The sequence below is a fragment of the Stegodyphus dumicola genome, chromosome X1 (genome assembly GCF_044657685.1).
Source record: "Stegodyphus dumicola isolate Sdum_Otavi_A_Nest chromosome X1, ASM4465768v1".
Classification (NCBI taxonomy): Eukaryota; Metazoa; Arthropoda; class Arachnida; order Araneae; family Eresidae; genus Stegodyphus; species Stegodyphus dumicola.
In genome coordinates this window covers 75,634,679-75,655,870 of record NC_140780.1, presented here as the reverse complement: position 1 = coordinate 75,655,870, position 21,192 = coordinate 75,634,679, and the positions used below count along the sequence as shown (strand labels likewise).

General features: G+C 31.5%; 1 protein-coding gene across 1 annotated transcript in view; it reads right to left on the bottom strand.

The window, feature by feature from the left end:
• The window catches only part of LOC118191288 (uncharacterized), a 385,781-nt gene that overhangs the window by 96,128 nt on the left and 268,461 nt on the right, over positions 1 to 21,192 (bottom strand). The gene's annotated exons all lie outside the window — the stretch shown is intronic.

Sequence of the window (21,192 nt, the reverse complement as noted above, 5' to 3'; positions counted from 1 at the left end):
TGGACATTCTTACACTACAATGATAGGCACTCCCAGAAGGCCCCAACCAAAAACCACTGGCTTTCCGTGAAAGCAGTTTTTTGTTTTGTTTTGTTCAAGAAATGCACTTTCCATCGTCGGTAAGTAAACAGAGATAAACTCTAAGGAAGAGGGAAAGAATAGCTCGTTTGAATAGGTTCTGTTGCTCTAAGCAGAACCAAACGCAAATTATGCCACACCCAAAAAGGAAATAAATAATTTCAGAGGTGGAAAACTTCGGAGTCTCACTGTTAAATTCAAAAACCCACGATCATGACACATGATATTTAGGGATTTACATTTGCGTACATTCGGAGCTCGGCCATCTTTTGTTCGTGAGTGCGATTATATAGAGGTAAGCTTCGAGAGGCGGAACCTATCCCCGGGGAGAGATGCCAGAAAGTTTCATCAAGATGCGATTTTCGATGCAGAGAATTCTTTTTTCTTGATTAATAAGAAAGAAACCTCGGTTCCGACCACCTGTAGAACTGGATTTAGACCGAACAATTAGAAGGATAAAAATCAACTATATGTTTGCACAGTAATCTACTTCTAACTCTGCATATCAGATGCACTGTTTGATCGTTAAAGGTTAGAAAGCTAACGTCAATAACTATTACAGCAACTCCACACTAGCGTTAAAAATATATCTGTTTTTCTCGAAATATTTATAGCTATTGGCTCAATATTCATTTAATTAATATTATGGGTCTGAAATATATCCTACATCATTTTTTAAAAAAGTTAATTTTTAAGCACGGTGGCGTCATCTTTTTTGTGAATATTAAAAATGCTAAGTATATGTATTTATTTAGCGTTTTAGTTCAAATTATCAGGTTCATTTAAAAAATGAAAACAGTTGTAAAGCCACAGTTAAAAATATAAAATCAGTTTTATTTTAATTTTAGTCAAATTAATTCTCTTATTTATCATGTGAATGTATATGGAACGTATATATAAGTACATAGTAATTTACTATAAAGGCAAGCTTGGTGAAGCGCTGCATATTTTTTTAGGATTTTAATTTTTTGTTTGAAAACAAATGTTTATACACATATTCTGGGTACACAAGATAAAGTAATATTCGGAAAGAAAAATAAAAGTGAAAACACATTAATATAAAATAACTCTTTCAATCATGATCTAAATATAGAAAATTTAAAAGTATTAAATTTAAAAGTTAATAAAATGAAAAAACGAATAAACGTTAGGATTTTTATAGAATTTCAGAGCACATATTTCTAATAAATTTATCTGATTCTTAGCATGTAAAGAACTCACAGAACTTTTGTTGATATTATTTTAATAGGTACATATTATAAATCTTTTTCAGAAAACACGGATTAGATTTAATTGGCGATAAATTTTACATGGGTAAAGCAACCAGCTTTCTTTTCCTAAGTAGCTATTGAGGTTCGAATCCCGTGAACGGGCTGGCTGCATGGGTGTTTTCGTGGTTTTTCCCGTGTGTAACGTGTATACGAGCCAGTTTCCCTTAAAAAGTCCTCCACGAAGGCATCCCTCTCTTAAGGCAGATAGCCCTCGAGTGTTTTGCCATAATCTAATAAACCAAACCAAACCTAAGTAGCTATTTTCTTTTCTCTTTTGTTTGCTTTTTCGATGGGAGGGAGAATTGTACTCGTTTATGTCAATCTTTTTCAGTGTAAATTTTTTTCAAAAACCGTGTAGAAATTTGCATTAAAAAACGTACATGGAAAAATAATTTTAAAAATAGAAATAAAAAAATGCACGAATTGTGCATAAAAGGAAATACTATCAGAGATGCAATAATATAATAGAACATTCTCTCTCTCTTCCTATTATTATACACACATAACGGTATACTAAAAGCAGATATGATTTATGCTGTAATTTCAGTAAAAATGTCTCCTTTGTTAATGACAATTTATGGGCTATTTTTTAAATTCTGAATTTACGAAATACTGAAAGATGGTTATACTGGTACAGTGATTTATTGGATACATACCAACAAAGCTTAGTATCCTACTGCTTTAACTCCTGAATACAGTCTAAGCTAACTAAAACGCATTTTTTTAATGTTACGTTCATTGCTTCTTACAGTTAAATCATTATCTCTAATATCGTAAGGAATTCCCGATATGCAAAACTTTGGCGATAAGAAAAACTAAATAATTAAATGCGTGAAAGACTACTTTGATGTTCTACATTGCGAAATGAATATTTACATAGAGTAGAAAAGACCATTTGGTAGCAATATTTATTATTTTTACACTCACTTTCACTTCCCAGTGAGAAATTATTAGAATTTCCTTGAATAAAAATAAATTTTAAACTGCGTAAACTTCGCAACAGTTTTTTACGAATAGAAATTTCCCATAATTTTAATGTATAGAGAGAGATTATGAAACATAAAATTTCTGCTAAATTCTATATATTCTAGCTTAAATAATTTTTAAATAAATCAAAGTACAATGAATGAATAGTTTCAGTGATTCAGAACTTAATTTCAGCTTTCTTAACATCATTGTTCTTTAGGTACAAAGAAAAACTGCGTATATAAAGCGCACATTCTCAATCAATCTAGGCTCACCAACGGCTGAGAGGTGAAGTCATTGAGTAGCTCGAGCCGGGTTCAAACCTTCACGAACAGGCTAGCTGCAAAGGCACTTTCGCAGTTTTCCACAAATGCAGGACCAACACGAGCCTGTAGGATAAATACAAACCACCATGTGTAACGTGGATACTAGCTAGCTTTCCTTAGAAAGTCCTAAACGAAGGCCTCACTACCCTTACAGCAGACAGCTCTCGAGTTCTTTGCCATCAAACCAACCAATCAGCTTAATAACCCTAATAAAATGCATTATAGAGAATTTTTTCCCTTACGATTTTATTGTCATCTGAATATTAAAATTGAAACATAGCTCAATTTTTAAAATTTTACTTAAAATATGCAAATTACCACTGATTTTATTTAAATTTCTTTCCCTTGTGTTTCTGTAGATACATTTCACAGCGACATGTTTAAGGAATGAGAATCTCATGTGAAAAAAATGGCGGTAGTTCAGGTTGAAAATGTATAGTTAAACACTTAAAAATGTTTTGGATACCATATTTACAAAACTCGTATTAGAATAGTTAAAATTTAAAAGGCTATCCAATAAAAATAATATGTTTCATGTGTTAAAGAGAAAATTATACTTCATTCTAGGGAATTTTGTAAATAATAAATCCTAAGTTTATTCCTTCAAATAGAGGAAACAATGTTTCTTAGATTGAGGAGTATAAACGGAAATTACTGGTAATTAATTGCCCTAAATTAAGAAACAAAAAATGTGTCATTTAGTATACGCAGTTTTATTTTAACGTGGATGTGATATACAATTACAGTTTTTTATAGGAACCAAAAGAGTTTCGGAGAAATTAATCTTAACAATATAGCACTACATTATTAAAGGTCTTAAAAATTCCAGAAATTGATTCGTTGTTTTAGTACATCTTTTTAAGTGGAGGTGGGTCATGAATACATTTGAGAGATTGCAAATGATTACAGGATAAATATTTATGCATTAAAGACTACTAAGCTCTGCAATTTTTTTAAAATTTTGTCTTGACATTACCAAAATAAAATCTTTTGTGATTTCCGAAATGTCTCACACTCTTGTAAAGTTCATTTGTATTTATATGTAATTTGCATTTTCAGCTAACTAGTTCATCTTTTGCTGTTAACGATTTTTTCCCCTTTTCCTACCCCCGTTTCTATTCTTTTGCCGTCCGTTTAAATTCTCAACAAGTTTTGTATTACATTCATACGACAATGAAGCCGAAAATTAGTTCTAATAATTCACATATGCAGGTGAATTCGAAATAAACACGCATCATGCCGCGAATGTTAATCTGGGCCACGATGAACAATTATGTATTGATGAGGCTAAAAGAAAATTTATGTCTTCGAAGTTGCGATTACTTTTTAGAAACATTTTTGCAATCAGTCAAATGCATTTTCTGAGTGTTAGTAAATTAACGTTTTTTAAGGATTACTGCACACACGCGCGTTAAATAATGAAATATTAAGATTAATCATTTAAATACTTCGTTAATTGACATTTTATAAATCATAATAAAAATCTATTTTTTAATATTAATATATGATAGAAAAACACAGTTGGGTTTCATAATTTCACAACAAAGTACCCTCAAAACAAGTAGATTGATTAAAATATTTATTCAGTTTCTTACCAAAATATGACTGCTTCTTAGTATTCAGACTTATAATTGTCAGACAGTTACCCTAAAAGTGTGCTGGACATGATGATCGAACTGAACTTAGATGAATTCAGAAGAATCCAACAAACAGAGGCTTAATGAGTTACTATCTCTCGTATAAGAAATATTTTGCATATCACATATATCTTAATAATAGACTAAAAGCTTAGATATTAAAAGAAAAAGTTCAGAAGATTTTGAAATGAATACTTTCAAACTATAATATTTTATATTTATTACGATTACTTCACTGAAAATTACAGATATTGAGAAGGGATTCACAGTTACACTGGCAGATGAGAAAAAGAAATAGTATTATTTTTCTCACAGTTTCACTTATATATTTTCAGGAGTTAAACATTTTTCTGGCAGTTTAGACTAAACAATATATAAAGTTTCTTGATACCTTCTGCAACATGAAACTGTCTACCACGCTCACGAATAACCAAACCAGCAGCAATTTCCATTTTTGTGATTAGAAGGGCAGTTTCACAGTATAATGATATTTATAGCTAAATATACCGGCTTTTTGTTTTATTCCATTAAACTGTCTTATTTTTCTGAAAAATATACAAATAATAACCTCGAAAATAATTTTTCTGTATTTCTAACGTATACTATACTGCACGATTTTATTTTGTTTAGCTTGATTCAGCTATCGGTTTTAGACTTGTAATAATTTATATTCTTTAATTCGATAATAAAAGTTGCAATTTAACACAGCAAGGAAAGATTACATCAAAACGTACTTTCAGGTACCAGGCTAGCAAATCATATAATAACACATACGCCAATTGATATAAATTATTTATTTGAGTTAGTTTGTATTAATCGTGGACAGCGGTAAAGGGTTATTCTTCCGTTGCCACGAAACAAAGAATAATACGTAGTTTTGTTACGTGGTTTCCAAGGAGACAACAACTGAAGCATATAGATCAACAGTAATGTTCAATTTAGGAAGGCTCTTAAAGCAGGAACGGTAATCATATAGCTTATTAAGAAATCACTGAAGGGAAACGGAAGTAAATTCTTTTCTGATTTCTTCTCAGCGTGATTATTTTCCATTGAGGCTGGCAGTTCCACCGGGTTTTTAAATTTCCGAAGAAATAGGTGACACATTTTCTAAAACTACATATCTTGATGATGAGATTTAAATTCACAATGGGAAGAGGAGAAAAGGCAGTAATTAGGAAAAGTAAATTTTCCAGACAAATAATTTCCCAAATAAGTTTTTCTTTCCGATGATTTTATTCTGAGTTCTACAGTTATTCACAAATTGAAACTAAGGCGACGAACATTTTCTTACGGGGTCAAATATTTGCAATTTTAATGACATAATAATAAATTTACTAGAAGTCCACTAGGTGAAAGATTGACCATTTTGGTGTCTGTACGCATCATAAGAACTTGAACTTTTAAGTGGAAGAAAATTAGGATAACTGTATTAATTGATTTGTTTGAAATAAGATAAAATATTCCCGGACCAAGGGTTCCGAGGCCAGGACAAGCATGATGCACTTGCCTGAGGTGAACGGCCAAGAGGCGTGCCAAATTAGCAGTGACATTTTTAAAATATTTTAAAAAATATATTATCATTATTAGTTTCCAGTTTTGAAAGGCATCGAGAAAACACTGTTTAAAAATAGATCATAAGTTATATTATTGGGCATTTACGCACTCGCCTACTTTTTCTTAATTAATTAACCAAACGAAATCAAATATTTAATTAACTGTTAATGATTACATAATTAAATCGAGATATAAAAATCATCATCATGTATTTTACATAATTTTCAAATCGCTATTATTACTTTAAATTTATATAAAGGTCAAATTTACGTAATTCATCTAAGAATAGATCATTGCAATAAGTAAGACTAATAATCTCTTTCAGGAAATCATGAATTTAAAATTTTAGATAAGCCTTCGTTCAATTTTGTACTGCAAGAAAAATAAAAGGTAAACAAAGGCTTGCAATCTTGCAATAAAAAATTTAAACGATGCAAAAACTACATACTTAACAGATTGATTAACCTAGTGCCGAATCTCAGTGAACAGGTTGGCTGCATAGATACATCCGTGTTTTTTCCTATGTGTTGTAACTTAAATATGAGCCAGTTTCTATTAGAAATATTTCCACAAGGCATCTCATTTCTTACACAGATAGACCTTGTATGCTTTTCCAATTGAAAAACAAATATAATACAGTGGAAATGAAAGAAAATGAGAGGTATTTTAATTTTATAACTAAAATGGAGATATCAAAAGTTTAAGGTGATGGCTTTCACTTTCCAGTTGGTGAAAAATTTATATCATAGGGTTTAAGTAAATTAAAAGTTGTTTCTTCTTAAAATAAACACCCCAAAAATATAAATGATCCAGGTATTCCATCAGAAATATCTAGTTTTAAAAACTCTGCTGTTTTAATAATCCTGGTCACTAAAGCAAAATTAGATCTTCTAAATGTAATTTCGGAGGACTGCGTTTTAGTTAAATCATATATGAGTTCGGAAACTGCGTTAAAAATATTTTTAATGTTGCAGTTACTAATATTAGGGTGAAAGATGCTTCAGAAAACAACTTAAACTATATAAAAAAAGTTCATGCAATTTTAAAAACAGTTTTAAAAATAGAATCTTCTCATGCCTCAACAGTAACTTTTAAATACCATTATTTTTTCAAATAAAAGATAATTAAAAATGTTTCTTGACTTTTTCTTTTTAATAAATCATTACATACGGATTTTTGAACACATAAATTTATGATTAAAATATTATAAGAAGTTTCGTATCATTTAGTGTAACTACCTTTGCTGAATAGTATACAGATACAGTTTATTAGAGTGTATATATAAGGGCGCGCATTTACCATTTTGCTTCAAATGAAAAAATACTTAAGCATGGCTGTGGCTGAATACTTCGAAAATGTTTTGATCTGCAGATAAAATATGAATGTACTCTAATTTTTTGGAGGAACTGACTGAAGGTAAATAAAATCATTTAAAAATTATTGTTGCATATTTTATGCAAAAATTTTTTTCCTGATTTTTAGAGAATTCAAAACGATAAACTTATATTGGATATTATTTTGATATCATTAAACGAATTTACGACTTCTCCCAAAATTTTTAATGTTGATCACGGCTGTAATGGAATAAATTCATTTGTACCGTAAACGATTTAAAATGGTAAGCAATAAAGAAAAATATTACTGTTATTAACATCTGATAATTGTTGAAAAGCAAGTTAGATTTCAATAATATCAATTATTACAATATAATAAAAATTTCATTCATGACATATTTGTGATCATATTTGTAATATATTAAACAACTATTACAATTAAATTCTCTAAACACTCCACTGAAAATCTGAACATAAATATGAACAACGCGTTTTTAGAAAATGTCGGAAGTCCTAAAGTTATATTTCCTCAATTAGTTTTACTCGATTTGGAGTAACTTTCTCAACTAAGTCCAGGGAAACGCCGTTCAAGTAAATTTTCTTTTATCAGACTCCTTATTATATCTTACATTAACGGCTCATTTTCAAATTTGGTTCACATAAAGGAAATCTGAGAGTACATATGGTTTTAGAAACAGACATAAAAGACCTAAAGAGACATAAGATGGAGAGACATAAAACCGGTATAAACACTTGCACTGTAAACTTTGGTTTTAGAACCACTTAATCAGTATAAGGCAGATAAACTAGCCGATAAGTACTTAGTTTTATGAAATGATGGGAAGAGAGTATTATTAGAAATAGTTTTTTAAATACAGTTTAGTATATGAACGCGTAGGTAGTGTTGTAAATCATATAGCAAAAGATTACGGTATTACTACGCATGAGTATCTTTCATCACTTCTACAATTTTATAAATGCGGTTATGTTTCCTATAGTACTAAATGAATAAGACACTGAGAAATCAATCATTAAAGTGAAATAAAATTTCTTTTTAATGTTGAAAATCATTTAAATATAATTACAGGCTAAAGAAGCTTCATCCCGAAAATCGATTTGAGTACAGGTTTCCAAAATTGGATTTCGTTTAAAGCATGAATACATATTCATGATGTTTCCGTTTCTACGTAAACAAACCAAAAATCAGCAGTTTGAATATAAATTAGCAAAGAAAGTTAGTGTTAGGGACAATGGCAATGATATTAAACAATTTAGATATAGATTACATGTTTTACATCTCGAAACCTTATAGTGATTTATAAAGTATGCTTAAATGATGTGCTGTATGTATATAATATCGCATATCTTATAACCAAATTTCACAAAATGCTAAACCTAAATTTGAAGTAATTTTGCTGCTGTATTTAATTCACGTAAGTTCCTTACGCAAGTTCTAATTTTAAATCAAATTAAAAAATTGAAACCATATTGATAGCGTTTTTATCTAATTTTTCTTTCTCCCACCAACGGCAGATCCATTACATAGCTATAAACTAAGTTAAAATTATAAGCAACGGAAATTTTTTTCTTATAGTTTTCCAGCTATTCACCTTATTTAATGTCCAGCGTCTCTACTTTATTTAATTAAAGCATTTTAGTAGTATATTTAGAATATACTATATTTTAAAATACTAAAAGCCATTTTTCAAAGGCAAAAGGGAAAAAATAAAAGGAAGTTTAAATTGCATATTGGAATAAAAGGAAATTATGTCTAGTTCTCATAACTTTGAAAAATAATAATAAAAAAAGGAGACGAAGAGATTAATACTATCACATATTTGCAAAAGATAACTTATATGTACGTTTAGAAAGTAAACTATTTCAGAGTAACAATAAAAACGGAGAAAGAAATGGAAAATGTTAAATTAACAATCAATTTACTTAAAAAATTCAAAAGAAAATGACTTTTTATAAGAACAATCATCAGGCAGATCATTATGAAAAATCAACGTTGCTTTAGCTACAAAGCTGATTCACAAGATATTTATCCTGCCAGTGTAGCACAGGTGTAGACTCTTCATTTGAATTGCACTACATTTAGACAAGCGTACTTCAGAAAACATGTGGTAAGTTTTGCTATTAAGAAACTTTTTTTCTTCAGTTATGCATCGAAAAATATTACTTTCAGTCCGATTTTATTAATTCATTTAGATATATAGTTCATTTAGCTGTTCTGCAATATATATGTAAGATAAAATTACGTAAATAAAAATTCGAATTTTAATTTCTAATAGTCTCTTAACTCACTATTTTAATCTGGCTATTTTCCCTTTATGGCCTAAAGAAGTAAGTGCTTTCTAGAAACCTCTTTAAACTGTGTCATTTCAAAATTAATCATATAATACGATTCTCGCGTAACGCTCATGACACGGTTATTTACATATGGCTTTAGTCAATAATGATTTCAAATTTGAGAACCGAAACTTCATATTAGCCAATGGAGGTAAATTTGAACTGAAACTAAACCATTCTGACTCAAGCTTTCATCTTGAGCATCTCGCATTGGTTCTCCACTTCTATATAGATTGCTATTGCTGCTTCCCTTCTTACTGTAATATCTTAAATAACGTAAATTTCATTCAAGAATGGCTTAGCATAGCCACAATTTATCTGTGATGTATCACAGTTTATCAGTGATGCGTCACAAATTATCAATGATGCATGCATTCCCGATCAATGATAATTCATCAATGATGCTGTTTTCCTGCGAAAATAAAGAAATATCAATTCGGTCACTAGGACTGCAACTATTTTTTCATGTATCTGTGCCGCCCACCAGCGGCCGAGCGGTAAAGTCGCTGAACACTGGTAGTTCGGTCCGAGGTTCGAATCCCGCGAACGGGCTGGCTGCATGGGCGTTTTCGTGGTTTTCCCCATGTGTAACGTGCATACGAGTCAGTTTCTCTCAGAAAGTCCTCCACGAAGGCATCCCTCCTCTTAGGCAGATAGCCCTCGAGGCTTTGCCATAATCTCACACACACATGTATCTGTGCCATTAGTTTCTAAATCAATTCACATATATATGTAATATAAAATAATTTAATGAAAAAAAGACTTACATATAAAATTATGTATAAAATTTTTTTTTCACATTCATTTTCGATTTTTTGCACACTTGCTTTCTCATGCCTATATTTTAGAATGATTACAATTTTTTTCAGTTTTTTGTTTTTTAAATTACATGTTGTCTAATGGTGTGAAGGGTTGACTGAGACATAGTCTCGCTAAATTTTGGTTTTATATAAAAAAAACTTTCAAAATTTCAAAGTTTTTCTTGAGTGAACTGGAGAGGTCAAAAAGTGCAGCTAATGAAATTACAGGTAGGCCTTCTCCTGTTCAAACATATATGCTATTTCAATCTACACATTTTTTCCGTTTTCATATTGCTTCATTCATTTTATTTTTCAAAATTAAGAAAATCTGTGAATATTTTGGTTTATTTCTATGCGGTGCTGATGCTCACGCTTTTGCAATATCGTTCTAAATATTCCATTTTGTCTTGCGTTTTACATGGAAATTTTCCCCATTTTTTCTTGTAGTCTGCATTTAAATTTTTTTTCCATTTTTGTCATGTGTTTTACTTTTACTGGCATATTTTTATTTCTTTATACTATTTTTATTTTTGTATTTATTTTTTTTTATAATTGTTAAATAAGTTCTGAACGAAGAAATCGTTGTTAAATATTTCTTTTTAGCTTTGATAAGCAAATTGAAATCTTTACTTCAGATTATCGCTGCTTATAAAATCGCATGCGCATTATAAAATCAGTTGTATATCATTTTGTTTTATATCTCGTAACATTAGTTTTTTACGTTCTGGTTTTACGATTTGATGATACTATGACGCGAATGCATAAGGATTGCAATTTCGGCAAATCTGCAGTAAATAACTGGAAGAACAAAGGACTTACGTAAAAATTAAAATAGAACGAAGAAGCAAACATAAGAGTGGCGTAAATTTCAAATAAAACTGGATTTTAAGGCGATCTGATACAGGTCTCTCCTTTTCGGAGGGGATACGCCCATTAATTGGTGAAATTAACTTCGAAATCGATAGAGAATTAATCAAAAATCTAAGTAAAATCTTTTTTTGCGAGAGGGGGGAAGCTAATTTTAACTGTTATTATCTTAAGACAGAAAGGCCTGTCTGGTGTCATCAGTATGATTCTTAAACCTCTCGGCGGTTGCTGTCATAACTCTGTAATGCGAGCTGTGGTCGCTTGCGCCAATTGCGGTGCGTAACTGGAACGCGAGCTGAGCTCGTCGAGACCATCAAAAGGTTAATGCATGTCTAAAAGTGATCTGTTTCACCTGTTGAATGTTCTCTAAGATTTGAAAACTACATATATATATATATATAAACATTATAACTTCAAAAGATATGATAATGCGTATAGCAGAGTTTTATTTCAGCACTCAGGTGAAATTTTATACATGTAAGAATGTATGTATATCATTTGAAAGCATGGGAAGCGAAAAAAACATCAATAAAACGCATGCATTCAAATCAAAGCGGCAGGTGGAAATTTTCCCTCAGAGTAAATCCATTACAAATTGGCAGCAACGAGGGGAGTTTTCAACATAAATATTCATGAATCGACAACTCGGACGAGGATCGTGTTCGTAAGAATCCGTACGCGTAGTAGAATGGCGACTGGCTTTGCATTCAAAAGAAGCTCTACGTAATGACTATCAATTTGAGCCGCATTGTGATGAACCTTAATGGTGACAATGAAGAAAGGGTCAAAAATAGAATAAAAAGATTACAGACCAATGAGATGATGAAGTTGCAATAAAGTCGGAATGTCTCCATCAGTATTTCAATGGTGGTATGCTACAAGCGGGTTCAAAGAGCACGAGAAACGACCACTCGTTTTGTAACCACACTCGTCAGAAATCAACAAATAATATAATCACAGGGAGTGATTACAAATTACGGAATTATTTTTGTCTCTACTATATGAATCGGAAAAAAAAAAAAAAAAAAAAAAAAAAAAAAAATATCATAAAGAAAATTTTTAAAGAGGGTTGCAAAATACTCAAGAGATTTTTATAACGTGCAATTTATTTTTATAAAGATATCTAAATTCAAGCAAGAACAGAAATTTGGCTATCGACCACGAATCAGTTCAGGATTCAAGATCGTTCTGTTCATTTACCACAGTAACGGGAATGGTTATTTTTCATATTTAATAGCTAGCTAATCATGGTACCTAAAAATGTAAAATTGCTTTGCTGAAGAAGGAAAACACCTGACGTAAAAAGGTTCTGATATAAGTAGTTAATCAAACGGTTAATTAAATTTGTTTCGTATTAAGTACTGTTTTATTATATGCACTGCATGTCTAAGGCGTACATAATGCATCTTCAAGAAATGGGTTGGTAAAAACCTCAAGATAGGTTTAACAAACACACACACACACACACACACAAAAAAAAAAAAAAAAAAAAAAAAAATACACAAAAAAATTATATTTATGACAAAATAAAAAAATATATTGTGACAGAATGAAAATTTTCTCAAAGCACATTATATTAAATTATCGAATTCTAAGTTCAGATATTAATTCAGACATATTCTTGAATTTTCTCTTATTCAGCACGGCAGAATGAAACCATTGCTTTTTTCAGCATATACGCTAACAATTCTCTTTTAAAACAGCTGAAATTTTGTTTGTTAAAGAAGCATTACACACACTCACACACTTAAAAAAAACCACTTTCGGATTTACTCATAGAATTATGCTTTACATTTTTTTATGCAAAAACACTACTAAAAAAATTACAATCTGGAAACGTAAACAAATTTCAGGCTATTTAAAATGAGTTATTTGATTGATTGTTTCATGCAACAGCAATTATAAAACGTACGTTTCAGAAAAATGTTTTAAAAAGGCATTTATTAAATTTCTTTATTAAGAACTCCTGATTTAAAGAGTTTTCAATTTAAAAACAAATCAGCAACGAAATTAATTTTTCAAGAAAGAATTTAATGTGATTCATATGTCGAATTTTTTACAGAATATTATAAGTGAACTGTGTTTCGCTGCTTATACACTATTCTTAGCAGTAATAATATTTATGATGTGCACATTCAGTCATGTTACAGTTTAATTAAAATTCAGCTTTCTATCAATCAAATTTAAATCATGTCAGGTGGAAATTAACGAGGAGTTGTCTAGTGGCTTCAGGAGAGCGGTATAGCACGATGTCCTCAGTTGGGCGTCTTAGGCTAGAGTCCCAATCGGAGATGTTACATATTTAATTCAACATACTAATCAGCAACTCAAAATAGAGTAGCAGAACAAAATAAGGACGATTGTTTAAATATGACATGATATTCAAGAAGTTTGCCTGTAAGTGCAACAACTAATTAATTATAGATGCATTTGCAAATGTTTTTTAGCTTTCTCATCAAACCTAGAACCTAGAACTTGGAATGTTCACATTTTAAGGCACTGAATAAATTTTAACAAAAAACTCCAATCAAATCAGCTGTTAAAACCCAACGACGAATTATGAAATACTCGTTATGAGATTTCTAGACCCTCTCAGGTTGCAGGCAACGTCTGAAACACCAATCTAAAACAAATACTTATGGTGGTTAAAAAGCACTCCATGACATGTAACCTCAAAGCAAGTTAGGGTAATTAGCGAGTGCCCCCTAGTGATACGTGGAAACTTCACCGTACAAGTCAGAGGCACTCCGTGACGACAAAACAATGGCGGGGCAGAAACGAAAACCTTAATTAGCGAGAGAAGTACGCGCGACAAGAAAAGGTGCAAGTCCAAAGATGAAAAGAAAAAGAAAATAAAGGGAGGGGAAAAAATGGTTCACAATGAACAGCGACTCATTGGATCACGAGAGCAAGTGGTTAATGACTTGTACACGGCCGTCTGACCTTTGTTTCCTTTTTGTCCCTGACCTCTGACGGGACACTGATATTCGGCTGTCTCCTAGGGCTGTTCTCTTGCTAGCCTTCCAATGAGGATGTCGATTTGTCCTGAGAAGTATTGAGGGTATATTACTACAGAAGGTTCGGACATTAATTATACTCTAAGTTGGGATTACTTTAGAAATTGGCATACAGGAAAGGGGGGAAATGTAATAACACTCATCAATTTCTATAGGAAGGAAAATGTTCCAGAATACTTTCGAACATGTCAAATACTGAAAGTGCATGATCAATGTGTGATCGATAGAAAAGAATTCCCAAATTCTTGTACAGACATTTCTACGGTTTTGATTTGGTTTGTTGCTTAATGGATTTTCCTCTCTTTTCCCCCCAAGTGTTTCTTTTTTATCTTTCGCCTACTGAAAATTTTCAATTTTGAGTTCACCTCGATTTCAGCTTTCCTTTGGGGAAATCATTCTGCGTATGTAATTAATGCTGTTTAACATAGCTAATGAAGAACATAAATCTTCGAACTTTAATCACAACTAATGCACGTTCTTTAAGATTTTCTTTTGACTCCTTGCTACAAATATATAATTATCTTACATTTTTAAAAATCGAAATTGATTAGTTAACAATCTATACCTATTTAAGTTGGAAGATAAGTAGTGGCTCATAAAAAACTTAAAAGGTCAGATAATTTTACTAAATCAATGTAGCAGGAAAACCAACACTCAGTAATACTGTTTAGATGTAATAAACCTGATATGTCAAAAAAGTGGTTGATATTTAGTGCCTCCTAATGTGCACAGCAAATCAAAAGCAATTTTTTTAAGAATAAAATTACTTTTGCTTCATTAAATTTTAAATATATTATTTTGATACTCTTGAGGGATGATAAAAATAAAAGGAAATTAACTCCTTAGAAAATAATAAGACTGAAAATATGAAAATGAAAGACAACCGAACATTACACAAACACAGGGAAGAAAAGGAAAATAAAGTAATGCGAGCGGCACTAAACTGAATTTTACCTTCAGTTGTCAAAAATGTTTTGCTTTCTAGTTGGTTTTGTTATTTCTGTTCGCTCATTTCTACTTATTTAGTCTAATAGCTGATGTCGAAAGATGCAAATTTCAGCACAGAATATTTATAGTTCTTTCTTTTGAGTAATTAGTTATGAAGAGAAAGATCCTCGGCGCTGTGCCAGTCTATCTGCGACTTAAGACACTTGGCTTAGCTCTTTGCTTCAGTTCTAGTAAATTTTGCAACCGTTTACTTTAGCCTCTGAGACTCCCTATTGATTGAATCCCTCTTGGTATCTCTACGAAAATAATTCACTCCTATAATTTTGATTCTATAGTTCGCTTTAATGCTGAAGTTGTTCCCAATAATATGCCTTTCCTTCTTCTTGGCTAACTGAAATTCTAAAAAAGTAAATATGGTAATTCAGGTGGAAATTCACAAATTTCCAACAATAATTTGTTTGTTTATCGTAGTTAGTCATATCCATTTCAGTTAGCCAACAGAATTGTTTCAGCTTTTAGTTCGTCCATTTAAATAGACTATTAGTTTTAATATATAGTTATTTATTATGCTTGAAAAAGCTTGTCAAATAATAAATAGAATTTTATTATAAATAAAAATGGAATCCAATAAAGTTCATGTACGTCACTGTATGATTTTTTGTTTTAAATAAAGTTCAGTTGCATTTTGGCCCACTAGCGAACGGGGTGGCTGCATGGGCGTTTTTGTGGTTTTCTCCATGTGTAACATGTATACGATTCATGTTACACATTTCCCTTAAAAAGTCCTCCACAAAGGCATCTCTTTTCTTAGGCAGACAGTCCTTGTCGCAATCAAATAAACCACACCAGACCAAACCAAATTAGTTGTGTTGTAAAAACAAAGCAAATCAGGAAAACTTTGAGTTTCGCCAATATTTTCAAAACAAAGTTTAAAGTTTTGGAAGAGGCTAAATTACTAATGACAAGTAAAAAGAACCCGAGATTGCAGAAACTTATTCATAAAGATCCAGATCAAACATTAGAGGATTTAACAAATGCTAGTTATTGTTTAAATTGTTATTTAAATATATACAGTTAAAAATTCGACAAACATTTATAAGCACCTAATACAATATTTATATTTATCTGAGGGGAATCGAAAAGAGATAAGAGCTTCATTAAGAAGCGACGTCTAAAAACGTTTAAATGTTTGGACACCCCAGGTCTTAGTAACATGCAGTACTTTTGTAAAGGAGCGCAATTTCTTAACCAGTTTGATAAATTTTCTAAGAAATTTTAACTATATATTTAGGATTACTATATTTTAAGAACGAAGATTCCGGATCATGCAAGTTCGCAGAGGAGGAGAAGGAAACCACATACAACCCAGCTTGAAATGAGTAAAAAAATGTGTTTTGCATCGATGCATGCAATATGCATGCATAATACCTATAATCTTTCTATAATCTACTCATGAATAAATATTTATCAATGTAGTTATTTGTCTCCACTTCTGACCCAAAAGTGTTTTGTCTGGGAAAGTGTTTTGTCTGTCAGCATTTTATGAAAAATTTACCTCAGTGATTAGAAATCCTGCTACACGTACGTTATACAAGCCTGTATAACACATAAAAGTTGGTATGGAGGAATAAATTGAAATTATATAGCACTGGCAAAATATCCAGGATATTATAAAGAACTTTTTGCAGCATTTTTGCTGGGATGTTTGCTTTTGCATTTTTTTCCTTAGAAGCACTCTGTTGTATTTTATATGTCCTTAAAAACAACTGAATGACTATTTGGAACTCACTTTTAAGTTCAAATAATATTTAAGCACTGGCAAATGTAATCGATCTTTTTCTTAAGGCTAAATGTTGTTCACAGTTGGAAAAAAAAGGTCGATTGTACACGAGTTGATGCATTTGTGGGTGAAACTGATTAAATAAACGCGCAATAAGTCTCATTTAATGTTCCTAGGCAAAATTCCGGCTGCAAATATAAATGCCGGACGCCTGGGAACCCTATACATATATACTCCCTCCTACAGTACTAAAAATTTATGCTCTCTATCTATTTCATACTTTTTCATGTACTCAATTAAAGGCCGGGAGATGTTGACTTCGAAAAGCTGACTCTGATGATAGTTTCAAGCTCTTTATCAATGTTAATAAAAGCTAAAAAACAAATAAAACTATAATTATTGATAAAATCGTGTTTAGCAACAGGAGAAAAAGTAACAGTCAATTACATAATAAGACAATGTGGAATATAATTTTTAATAAGAATTTAGGGTAGCATTTCGATGAAATACGTAAATATGGTTATATATTATAATAATATTTATTTATTTCATAGTGCGAATATCTTTTTAGATTGGGATTTTTTATTAGCATACGTTAATTCAATGCTGTACTAAGTGCTTCAAATAAAAAATGCCCAGATGCCTATGTAAATACAAAAGAGAACAGACGCTTTTAGGTCAGCAGGAAAGACAGATGTCTTATACACAGTTTTCAAATGAAAAACCTCATCTATTTTAATTAAAAATTAATATTGCTACCAGTTCTTCCTTCTGAGTTTTGGGCTTTTAATACGTCAGACTCGAAAGAAATGTTTATATTTAACAGTTTGAATATAACACTATTTTTCAAAGGTCAATAATTCTGGCGCTACTGAAAAACAGCCTTTTTATGTAAACGACCTCAACAGGTGGTACTGTCCTAACATATCTAGACTAGACTTATTTTTAGACATAATAAATTTTTATTGCTTATTCATGTTTGCAATTAGATTTTGTAGGCGCAAAGTTCCAAAATTTTGATTTTTAAAGTTGTAATCAGCAAATTAAAGATCGGGTAACGTCCCTACTGAAAAAAAGAATGAATTTATCAGTACCGAAAAAATATGGCATATTTAGCTTTTACATATCTTCATACTCCAGCTGTTAGCAGTGAAATTACTTCATTTACTGAAAAATTAATGCACTACCTTAAACGTATAAGTGGGTAGTATTTGTAAAATGCAAACAGATGTGTCTACTGTGGGGATGGAGTACGGAATATTTTAATTATCCCTTCATTTAGGACTAAAATTAATTAATGTTAAGGCATATTTTACATTTTTCAAAGTATTTCAAATAGCGATTTTTCAATGCCTTACTAACAGACAGCTCTAAATGTTTTAAAAAAATCTATTTCCGGTATTATCCAATCAATTTTCATGTAGATTTTTATTATGCGAACATTTGGACACCAGTGAGATAACGGTTATCTCAAACGCAAATATGCTACAGTTTTATTTGATGCAGATACTGAAGCTAAAGAAATGATAGCAATCTCGTACGGTTTTGAAAATATGTCATTTATTAGACGAAGCATAACAAGGGCTTTTACAGTTTCCATTAGCCAAATTAAGAATTTATGTAACAGAGAGAAATGATCACTCACAAATGTCTTTGTTTGCTTAAATTTTGATTGCACAATGTATTCCTAAAGGGTTTCGATATTCACAAGTAAATTTACATAATCATGCCCAGAACACCTTAATTTTAAATTAATACTATCTCCCTAATGAAAATTAATCAAATAAACTACTACAATACTTTATTTGTAACATTTTCGTGTGATTTGCTCGGGTGGCAACCCTGAAATATTAAAAGGTCAGAAAATATTATATATTACAATGATTAAAGTATATACTATTAGGTATATATTAAAGTCAGCAGAAGCATAATTTCGGAGAGGGTTTTCTCTGCGCGTGACGCCATTTCGCAAGTACACAGCCTTGACATAAATTCGGGTTATTGGACTTCTTATAATATGATACTGGGCAAAATATATAACATTTATTTACATATTCTACATTTAAAGCTCTTTTGCTAGTTTTTTTTTGTAATTTTCTCACACTTTTGTGTTTAGAAAATTCCGCAAGTAGGGAAGGAAAACTTTTATTTATCACCGTATCTTTTAAATACGATGAAAATAAAATTAATAATTAACGTACAAACTACTGTGTGGATAAAAACTAGTAATGTATCATTATATTAACGCAAAGAAAAATTAAATACAACGATTAAACAATGGTCGAAATTAAAAACCGAGAGATTCGATGATCTACTAATCGGGAGATGTGATGAAAAACCGCGAGAGCTAGCAGCTGCAGATTTAAATCAAAATTTCGTTTATAAAATAGTGTATTTTAAACCTCAATGCCTAAGGCTCCAGACAGTTTTAATCGGTCTCTGAGTTCAAGCATACTCTTTCCGAAGATAGCAAATCTGAAAATAAGACGGTTTCAGACGACTGGGAAAGGTAATAAGTCATTTTTATGGAAGATTATCTGGCGATGTCTTTCCGATGTTCATTTAATATTACGAACAAACTTACATGCTGGTTCGGTGTGTATTTATGGTGTGTATTTAATTATGGCAAAGCACACTAGGGCTATCTGCCTAAGGGGAGGGATGCCTTTCGTGGAGGACTTTCTAAGGGAAACTGGCTCGTATACACGTTACACATGGGGAAAACCACGAAAACGCCCATGCAGCCAGCCCGTTCGCGGGATTCGAACCTCGGACCGAACTACCAGTGTTCAGCGTCTTTACCGCTCGGCCGCTGGTGGGCGCATATGCTGGTTCGGAGAAACAGTCATTACGATGTACTGCACTTTAATATTATTATTGAAAGAGCTTATTTTGACGGTACCAGATTTTAATCTACACCGTTTGAATTAAATATTTAAAATGTACGTGGAGGGGGAACTAAGATACAAAAAAAAGTACTTTCTAAAATCGGTAAAGCAATGATATAATATTTTTGCTCTCGCTCTATAAGCAGTCAGTTTATGCAAAATATGTATTCAAAATACTATTCTGTACAAAGCGTGCATATACATAATCAGAGAAATACTTCAAAAGCTCGGCATAACTCATTCTCGGAAAGATTACTGAACTCTACGAAATTCTGTATTTTTGTAATTTATACGATGATTGCTATCATCATCTTCTGAAAACTGTATACGAACTTCATATTCTGTTTACATCTGTCATCTGCTCATGGCAGTAAGCAGAGTTCGTTACGTGTACGGAAATTATTTAGCTCATTTTCCTTTTTGTGTCCTTTCCCTTTCTCCTTGAGATGGTTGGAAAGATGCTAGCTTCCTTATCGTTCATTCTTTTTGAAGCAGAAAATTAAAATTTAGAAGTTAAACTTTGTCTCTGTTGCACTGTGTTACTCCTGCAGTCTACGATTTTTATATGTCAAGCTTTATGTGCACTGCATTCTCTTCGTAAGTAATATAACTTAAAAGACTTTCCTAAGCAATAATTTTCCGCCTAAGACGAGATATGAACGATTCTCTCAGCATGTGAGTTGTTCACTTCCACGCCTATCGAATTAATTTCCACTTTTCGTTGCCCTGCGTTGGCAACACGCTTTTGAGATTTGTCGTCGAAAGAATTCGGTCGCTAGGAAACGTAGCTGACCTGTAACTGTTGTAATTCTTATATAAAAGCTTATCTGTATTGCTGAATTATTACTAAATGTTTACGTGTAAATGTTATTTTATTAAATGTATGCAGTTTGGTTTGAATAGAATGAGAGTGCCTGGATTTATTAAGGATATTTAAAATCGAAAGTACTTCATTCATTTCGGCGCCTTTCTAACACAGGAACGTAAACAGAAATATTGTACCAAATGAGAGAATAAATCAAAGCCTCTTTTTCAATCTAGTCACCGGCAATCGCTTTGCGAAATAAAACAAAACCAGAACTTCAAATTTAATTTGACGATTCCAAAAGTTACATTTTGGTTAAAATTTACTTCTTGAATAAGGAAATTTAGGAATGAAATCTTTTGGTAGACACAACACAGAATATCTTAAAAATAAATCTCTTTTCATTGCAAATTTTAAGAATTGAGGCGAGGGGAATGGAAAACCTTTTCATTCAAATAAACTGTTTTAACAAATAATCCAAAAAGTCATGAATTGTAAGCGAAGAGAAGACTCACAGTTCAATCGCACAAATGTGACGTGTCTTAATCATAACATTACTCAAACTTAGA